The sequence below is a fragment of the Schistocerca gregaria genome, chromosome 8 (genome assembly GCF_023897955.1).
Source record: "Schistocerca gregaria isolate iqSchGreg1 chromosome 8, iqSchGreg1.2, whole genome shotgun sequence".
In the NCBI taxonomy this organism is placed as follows: domain Eukaryota; kingdom Metazoa; phylum Arthropoda; class Insecta; order Orthoptera; family Acrididae; genus Schistocerca; species Schistocerca gregaria.
The window spans coordinates 342,953,967-342,963,953 of NC_064927.1; the positions used below are offsets into that span (position 1 = coordinate 342,953,967).

Genomic DNA, 9,987 nt, shown 5'->3' on the forward strand with positions numbered 1-9,987 from the left:
ACTTCTTTATATAAGGATAGCTAATTGACGCCACTCTGTTTCAGTAATAAGCCAGAACTAGACCTTTCTCCTCCTAAGTTGTAATAACAATGCAGTCTGAACAGAGCATGTAAACATGCAACTTTAAAAAAATGGTTCAAATGGCCCTGAGCACAATGGGAGTTAACATTTATGGTCATCAGTCCCCTAGAACTTAGAACTACTTAAACCTAACTAACCTAAGGACATCACACAACACCCTGCAATCACGAGGCAGAGAAAATCCCTGACCCCACCGGAAATCGTGCTACTTTAATGTGACGCTTGATTACCTTAATGATCTCCTTTGTTGTCTAACTTTTGCACCAGATATTCAGGGTATTCCGCAAGCTCACCAATAAACTTTCAAAAGTGATTCGGTCTTTTCTCTTATTTTTAAAATTATTTTTAACCATAGTTTGAGTGGGCCAACGGTCTTGCCGCAGCGGTAACACCGGTTCCCGTCAGATCACCGAAGTTAAGCGCTGTCGGAATGGGCTAGCACTTGGATGGGTGGCCATCCGGTCTGCCGAGCGCTGTTGGCAAGTGGAGTGCACTCAGCCCTTGTGAGGCAAATTGAGGATCTACTTGATAGAGAAGTGGCGGCTCCGGTCTCGGAAACTGACATACGGCCGGGAGAGCGGTGTGCTGACCACAAGCCCTACCATATCCGCATCCAATGACGCCTGTGGTTGAGGATGACACGGTGGCCAGTCGGTACCTTTGGACCTTCATGGCCTGTACGGGAGGAGAGGTATACACCCCTGGAAATTGAAATAAGAACACCGTGAATTCATTGTCCCATGAAGGGGAAACATTATTGACACATTCCTGGGGTCAGATGCATCACATGATCACACTGACAGAACCACAGGCACATAGACACAGGCAAAAGAGTATGCACAATGTCGGCACTAGTACAGTGTATATCCACCTTTCTCAGCAATGCAGGCTCCTATTCTCCCATGGAGACGATCGTAGAGATGCTGGATGTAGTCCTGTGGAACGGCTTGCCATGCCATTTCCACCTGGCGCCTCAGTTGGACCAGCGTTCGTGCTCGACGTGCAGACCGCGTGAGACGACGCTTCATCCAGTCCCAAAAATGCTCAATGGGGGACAGATCCGGAGATCTTGCTGGCCAGGGTAGTTGACTTACACCTAATAGAGCACGTTGGGTGGCACGGGATACATACGACGTGCATTGTCCTGTTGGAACAGCAAGTTCCCTTGCCGGTCTAGGAATGGTAGAACGATGGGTTCGATGACGGTTTGGATGTACGGTGCACTATTCAGTGTCCCCTCGACGATCACCAGAGGTGTACGGCCAGTGTAGGAGATCGCTCCCCACACCATGATGCCGGGTGTTGGCCCTGTGTGCCTCGGTCGTATGCAGTCCTGATTGTGGCGCTCACCTGCACGGCGCCAAACACGCATACGACCATCATTGGCACCAAGGCAGAAGCGACTCTCATCGCTGAAGACGACACGTCTCCATTCGTCCCTCCTTTCACGCCTGTCGCGACACCACTGGAGGCGGGCTGCACGATGTTGGGGCGTGAGCGGAAGACGGCCTAACGGTGTGCGGGACCGTAGCCCAGCTTCATGGAGACGGTTGCGAATGGTCCTCGCCGATACCCCAGGAGCAACAGTGTCCCTAATTTGCTGGGAAGTGGCGGTGCGGTCCCCTACGGCACTGCGTAGGATCCTACGGTCTTGGCGTGCATCCGTGCGTCGCTGCGGTCCGGTCCCTGGTCGACGGGCACGTGCACCTTCCGCCGACCACTGGTGACAACATCGATGTACTGTGGAGACCTCACGCCCCACGTGTTGAGCAATTCGGCGGTACGTCCACCCGGCCTCCCGCATGCCCACTATACGCCCTCGCTCAAAGTCCGTCAACTGCACATACGGTTCAGGTCCACGCTATCGCGGCATGCTATCAGTGATAAAGACTGCGATGGAGCTCCGTATGCCACGGCAAACTGGCTGACACTGACGGCGGCGGTGCACAAAAGCTGCGCAGCTAGCACCATTCGACGGCCAACACCGCGGTTCCTGGTGTGTCCGTTGTGCCGTGCGTGTGATCATTGCTTGTACAGCCCTCTCGCAGTGTCCGGAGCAAGTATGGTGGGTCTGACACACCGGTGTCAATGTGTTCTTTTTTCCATTTCCAGGAGTGTAGTTTGAGTAGCTTGCATAAGTCAGGCACATTTTTCATGGGGCATAACACACTACATTTAATTCAATACTATTCATGATCTGCTTCTAACAGGGGAATCGTCCAATCTGACATGTCAAAACAGACACTCAAATATTTTTATGGGGAGGAATACATAGAAAGAAAGACCTTTCAAACTTTTGTTTCTACTAAGCATTCCTAGTATTTTTTTAAATGTTGAGGAACGCCAGATTCGTAGCTCTCCAAGTAGCTGAAGAAACCAACACTACCTACCGGATCTGTAGAGGATTGGGCATGTGCAATGTGACAGGCGCATATCCGTGGTTGACAGTGCATCGGAAAACAGATAAAGAAGCTAGGTGAAGTGAATTTCAGTTTTCGCTGATAGTTTCTCTGCAACTATTATTGCACTTACTGCTCACAAATATTTATAACCCATTTAATATCCAAAATAATTAGCAATGGCTTTTGCGATAGTGTGTCAACAATGAAGATAAAACTGAATTACTGTTCATTGTGGTCAACGCTTAATGTTAAGCAGTGTGCAATTCAGATTTTGCTATGTAATATCTGATCGCGAACTGCATACATGGAAGGAACACTTACACGAAGTAATAAGAATGCGCCAAAATGGAACTCGCAATTGTGAAAGAAAAACTAGCCGAAAGGTTTACTATACAGGTTGGCCTCTACGTCACTTTAGCTTCTACCACTAATCAAGATACACCACTAAACTTGAGTCAATTGCGTGAACAACAGCTCTTTAGAGTAGATTTTCTTAAGATATACACGTAGAGCTGCTCGCGAAAGGCAATGCACCGTGACCCATGCAAATAAACGAGATCGGGTCCTCCGAATCGCAATTGAGATAAACATTGTTGATTTCAAGTTTTCTTCGACCTAGTCAAGCAGATTCGGAAAATCATTCACTATAGAAAGTCGTTTACCAACTGAGTTTACTTGAAGTAAAGGCGTAGAGGAAGTGCCATTAATTCGTAGCTGACGTGACAATGAAGCTTGTTGTTATCCTCGCGTTTGCTATCTCTTACACCAATCAGTAAGATTTCATGAAAGAACTGTGAGCAAACCACACAGTACCATTTCGAGGCGAAAAAGACAGGATATGTTGTGCACTTAATTAATGTTATGACACATTCATATATTACAACAACAGTGATAAAGTATGAGTGGATTATTATTTCCGTCGCTTTATTGCTGTCTTCAGGGACTTATGGTATATTAAGATCCAAAATAAGAAAGGCACGTTTAGTGGCAAAAATCTTATAATCGACCTATCAAAATGTGTAAAAATACGAAATAATAATTTTAATCATTTCATTCAAAACCGTTTCTAATCTAGGGCTCTTGGCCTGGCCAGAAGTATCTCTCTTTCAGGAGACGACTGAAATCCTACTGATATAATTCAGAACCCACCTAGTACAACCATAGTAATGCTTGATAAAGAATGTTGTGGACTGTGAAAAGTATTTTTAAAGAAAGTGTCAGACAATAGAATTTACGTTACCTCAGTGTTATTTGAGGTTAATCAACAGAACAGTAGGGCCTATTCTTAAATTTCGGACATTTGTGCGTTAGTAGTTCAAATCTGCACATTTTACGAATTGCTACAAGTACGCTCGGTATAGAGCACATTAAGTAGAGCAACGTCCAGGGCCATTTGTTATTTCACACCAACTGTTTCTAAGTAACACTAGTAATTACTTTCGTCAGAGGTACCTGGTTTAAGGGAAATGTTTGTTTTGTCATTCAGATGAGATTACGTTTTACTGTGACGACTATGTCGATATACATGATACGGTTTCATTGTTACTGAAGTATATATTATTCAAAAATTGTCAAATGGTACGTGCTACAATAATTGTTATAAAACTTTGTATGTGCAAGAAATATTTCATTATAGTAAATTAAAGTCATGATGGATGGAAGTAGTCTGTAATGTAACATTCAATGCCACCTTGAATTATTTTTCTCTGCTAGTCTCCTTTGCAAGAATTACAATGCGAGAATTTAGCTCTCGATACGCACAGCCTCTTAATCAAGACATTAATGAGAAGTGACATTTTTTCTGTGGTTTAGGTGCGTCAAATTTGCTTCTGTCACTATGGATATTTGAACTACGCGGCGCTACGCTCTCTTGTCACAATCGCTCTTGCGCTAGACTGTCATTAGTGGCTCTTAGTGCGCTAAGAAGGAGTAACTTCAACGATTTTTAAAAATACTTGTAGTGAAACATTTCCAGTGAGTTTCTTTCAATGTATTCTTCTTGCATAAAAAATTTTAGTGTGTGTCTCAATATGTCCGACATGACCTTTCCTTTGAAAGCTGTAATGCGTTGGATGTATGAGGATACATAATGGGTTACGAACTGCTTCGATCCATCACCATGGCTTACCGTGAGGAAAAAGGATATAGAAAGGTAACATTCTCGTTTTGCATTTACATTCTAACACTACTCATCCCAACGAATGAGCAGAGTTTCGCTTCATCGACATACAAAACAGTCTTGAATAAGTGGAGTGCTTGATTTGAAAGCGTTGGCTTCCGAGAGTAGGGCGACCAAACAAATGCAGGATACATAGAGATGCTGGTACGTTATTCCGCTGTCCTTGCGTTGCCACGGCCACGTTTCCGGAAGTCATTCTGAAGTTGTTTTGAAACTTAGAGTTCGTGTATCGCTTTGTAGGCTAAACAGTTGCTGACTTACTTTTCGGAATCGTTACTGATATACCCACATACCTAAAAAAAAATGTGTATCATGTCCTTTATCTTTGCTGTTTTGTGTACAGCAATGTATTTGATTCCTCGTGTAATAAGGAGTGTTTCATCCAATGTCTTGTGGGCTTATGATATTCGGAGAATCTTGTGACCATCGAAAAGCCAACAAAGGCCTGCATCTGCATAGTTTGTAAAATTTCCAAAATGACATGAGCATAAAGTCTTAAGCCTTTTTGTGACAGAAAACGTAGTTACTGGTTGCAAGGTATTATCGATTGTGTGTTTTTTATATGATTCAATTTTCGACAGTTGGAAAAGACATTATTCCAACAACCGTTTTTGTTACCTTCTGGAAACTAAATGAAGTATATCAAATTCTTCATTTGTGCGGCCATATCTTCTTGTTGCAACGACAGAACGAAAATACCGTCACTAAATGAAGCACGCTTTTATATCATCTGCAAACAAAAGTAAGAGTGCTACTCAGGTTGTCTCCTAAATCGTTTATGTTGATTAGGAACAGCAAAGGACCTATAACACTTCCCTGAGGAACACCAGATATGACTTGTGTTTTGCTCGAAGACCTTTCTGATACCAACAGATTCTTATCTCAGACCACAGCAAACTCAAAACAACAATAGCCATCAATATTATTTGTTCGAATTTATACCACACATCGACTACGCTTATATATTCATAATGGAAGACTTGGAGACTGTCAACAGTCACTGTACATAAAGTATTAGTACACTATATCCAGACGTAATATTGTTAATAAATCCTGTTGCTATTTCGTTATCCACTGCCACGTACCACACCGCTTTCTTTTGACTTCCGAAATCATGGGACAGTTTTGTTCAGTTTGCATCCCTCTGGTGGCAGTGTTGCCTCTGAATGGCATGATATCCTATGGGGTAACAGATAGTTTCATAACGGACCTTCAACGAATACGTGTATTGCGTCGTGTTAAGCCAAATAAAGAGGAGTCTCCGTGATTCAGAGACCGATGGCGCAAGGACCAACCGATTATACGCTTCGTATGGACATTACGTGACGCTTTGTTCATCAAACTGATACTGCCGCTACCACATATAGATGTTATTCTTAGATGAAGTCTGGAGCCATGGAAACCACATGTTGCTGTTGTTACTGTCTTCAGTCCTGAGACTGGTTTGATGCAGCTCTCCATGCTACTCTGTCCTGTGCAAGCTTCTTCATCTCCCAGTACCTACATCCTTTTGAATCTGCTTAGTGTATTCACCTCTTGGTCTCCCTCTACGATTTACCAAAACCACATGTGTTGCAGCAAAATTGCACCAGCTGGTAGGTTTTCTTTCAATGCTCAGGTAGACATGACCTTTCTTTGTAAAATATGTTTTGGATTTCAGCGTGCCGTACTTAATAAAGACACATACCAAGCGGTGATGCAGCCTCCAAATAATGTTTTCCGGGTGATGATTCTTATCTAAAATCGATGCATTTACCCTTCTCCGTCGCAAATGAAAGGTATAGCACAACATTACGGAGACACAATGAATATTTCAAGTATCTTAAAGATCAAATGCTACGGTTACTCAAATTCAGTGAAAACTCAAATTCAGTGAAGTTAAAGAAACTCTTCTGAAGCACTTATCAATTGGATTTATTACTTACTGTACAAACATTCAACTGCGAGCGGCATATAGCTTTAAAACTTGTGGGCCATGGGACGTATTCGGTGACAAGGCTATTCATATCCCAAGACCGTCATCCAGGTTGGGTGTTCGTGATTTTTATTAATCATTTCAGACTATAGGGTCACTGATAATTTAAACCAACGTCTGACTCATAACATCCATAACGTCTCTTGCCATCTTACAGTTAGTTCAGATTCCGTTAACTTCAATGTCGTGGGAATTTTAGACCGTGCCTACTCCGACTTAAACAAAAAAAAATTCGTGCTTCTATATATACGTTTACACTCTGTAAGTCATCTTGGATGTGTGGTGGAGGGTACTTCTGACATTTTCCTTTTTTATTTGTGAGTGATCGAGTCCCACATTTACCAAATTTTTCCGACTTTGTCATTTACAGAGATGTATCTGAGAGGCCTGATCCTTCTTGGAAGTATGAATATTAACAGTTACTGTCCGTGAAATTTGTTGTATGTCCTGTACTTTTTCCACTGAAATTTTATATGTATCTCCATAACGTTTTCACGCATTCAGACGAACCAGTGACTCAACACACCTTTATTATATGGGTCTACATTGATCCTCCTTGTTAATGGTCTAAGACGAACGGACAATAGCGGCACTCTAGAAACTGTCGGACGACTGCTTTGTAAGCCACTACTGTGGTGGTCTTCCTTTAAGGCTCTTCCAAAGAATTCAGCACGTTATTTCTACAAGTAGAACTCCGGGAAATTTTAATGTTATTGTTGTTTCCAGTAAATTATTCACGATAGTTTAATGGTACAGTAGTGAATCTTTCTACTTATTTATGTACAGCACGGTACGTTAACATTTTTTCCATTTTGACAGTTAAGTAGCATAGCAGCCCCTGCGCCACACATCAATCCCCGAATAGTCCTGAGACTGCTTTGATGCAGCTCTCCATGCTACTCTATTCTGTGCAAGCTGCTTCATCTCCCAGTACCTACTGCAACCTACATCCTTCTGAGACATAGTGGGGATCAATAATGTGAAATGGAGAGAAGACAAGGATTTCTGTTCAGATTAGTATAGTATAATATCAAGAGCTGCGGAATATAACGTAACGGAGTAGAATTCGTTATAAACAGAAAGGCAGGTCAAAGACTGTGTTACAGTGAATAGTCTAGTGATAAAGGTTGTTCTTATCAGAATCGACAGCAAACCCTCACTGACTACCATAATTCAGGTATACATGCAACCATCGCAAGCTGATGATGAAGAGAAAGAGAATATATATTAGGATATTGAAAGGGTAATACAGCACATAAAGGATGGTGAAAATCTAATAGTCGCGAATGATTGGAATGCAGTTGTAGGAGAAGGAGCAGAAGAAAACGTTACAGTAGAATATGGACTTCGAAATACTGGATTGTAAGGCGTACCCAAGTGCATATACAGACTCTAAACAGAATGTAGTAATGCTGAAGAGCAGGTTGAAATTGAAGAGATTAGTCAGGAAGAAAGAGTACTCAAAGCAGTGGGATACAGAAGTGCTAATGAATGACGAGACATGTTTTAAGTTCTCTAAGGCTACAGATTAAGCAATAAGAAATACCTCAGTAGGCAGTACAGATGAAGACGAATGGACATCTCTAAAAATGGCAATCACTGAAGTTGAAAAGGAAAGCATAGTTACAAAAAAAGGCAACTGCGTAGAAACCACAGGTAACTTCAGTTGATCGATGAAAAAAGGAAGTACAGAAATGTTAAGGGAAATTCAGAAATAAAGAAATACTAGTCTCTCAGGAATGAAATAGATAGGAATTGTAGAGAAGATAGGACGAAATGGCTACACGAAAAATGTGAAGGAATGGAAAAAGAAATGGTTCTTGTAAGGACTGACTCTGCATACAAGGTAGTCAAAACAACCTCTGGTGACATTTAAAGCAAGGGTGGTAACATGAAGAGTGCAACGGGAATTCCACTGTTAATTGCAGGGGAGAGAATGGTTAGGTGGGAAGAGTACCTTGAAGGCGTCTATGAGGGACAAGAGGAGTCGATTTAGAAGAAACACGGTATCCAGTATTAGAAGCAGAATTTAAGAGAGCTTTGGAAGTCGTAAGATGAAATAAGGCAGAAGAGATAGATAACATTCCATTTGAATTTCTGAAGTCATTGGGTGAAGTGGCAACAATACGACTATAGACGTTGGTGAGTAGAGTGTATGAGTCTGGCGACATAACAGCTCACGTTTGGAAAAATATCATCCACACAATTTCGAAGACTGAAAAAGCTAACAAATGCGAGAATTATCGCACAATCAGCTTAATAACTAATGCATCGAAGTTGGTGACAAGTATAATATACATAATAATGGAAAAGAAAATTTGGGATGTGCTGGTTGATGATCAGTTTGGCTTTAGAAAAGGTTAATGCCAGAGAGAGGCAATTCTGACGTTGCGGTTGAAAATAGATCGAAGACCACAGAAAAATCAAAACAAATTCATAGCACGTGTAGACCCGGAAAACTAGTTCGACAATGTAAAATGGAGCAAGATGTTAGAAATTCTGAGAAAAATAGCATTAATTTGCAGAGAGGGACCGGGATGTAGTCTTTTCCCCCTCCTATTCAATCTGTATATCGAAGAAGCAATGATGGAAACAAAAGAAATGTTCAGGAGTGGAACTAAAATTCAGGGTGAAAGGATATCAATGATACGATTTGCTGATGACATTGCTATCCTGAGTGTTAGTGGAGAACAATTACACGATATGCTGAATGGAATGAACAATCTACTGATTACATAATGTGGATTAAGAGTAAATCTATGAAAGACGTAAGTAATGAGAAGTAGGAGAAATGAGAACAGCGAAAATCTTAACATGAGAATTGATGTTCACGAAGTAGATGAAGTTGACGTATTCTGCTACTTAGGCAGCGAAATGACGGACGGAGCAAGGAAGACGTGAAAAGCAGGCTAGCTCTATGAAAAAGGGCATTTCTCGACAAGAGAAGTATAGCAGAATCAAACATTGGTCTTAATTTGGGGGAAAATTTTCTGAGAATGCACGTCTGGAGGACGGCATTGTATGGTAGTGAGACATAGGAACAGGGTGATAGGACATCTGTTAAGACATCAGGAAATGACTTCCATGTTACTAGGGTGAGCTGTAGAGGACAAAAACGGTAGAGGAAAACATAGATTGGAGTACATCTAGCAAAACATTAGGACTTAGGTTGCAAGTGCAACTCTGAGCTGAAGAGATGGCGACAGGAGAGGAATTCGTGGCGGACCGCATCAAAACAGTCAGAAGATTGATGACTCGGAAAAATAGGTATTTACTGCACGATACATCTCGTGGAAGTAGACTTACAAATTACTGCATGGAGCACAGTTTGATATGTAGATACTGGAACA

General features: G+C 41.8%; 1 pseudogene; it reads left to right on the top strand.

Annotated features, from left to right (window-relative positions):
* Positions 1 to 445: 445 nt before the first annotated feature.
* On the top strand, positions 446 to 563 carry LOC126285479 (5S ribosomal RNA; annotated as a pseudogene).
* The last annotated feature ends 9,424 nt before the right edge of the window (positions 564 to 9,987 follow it).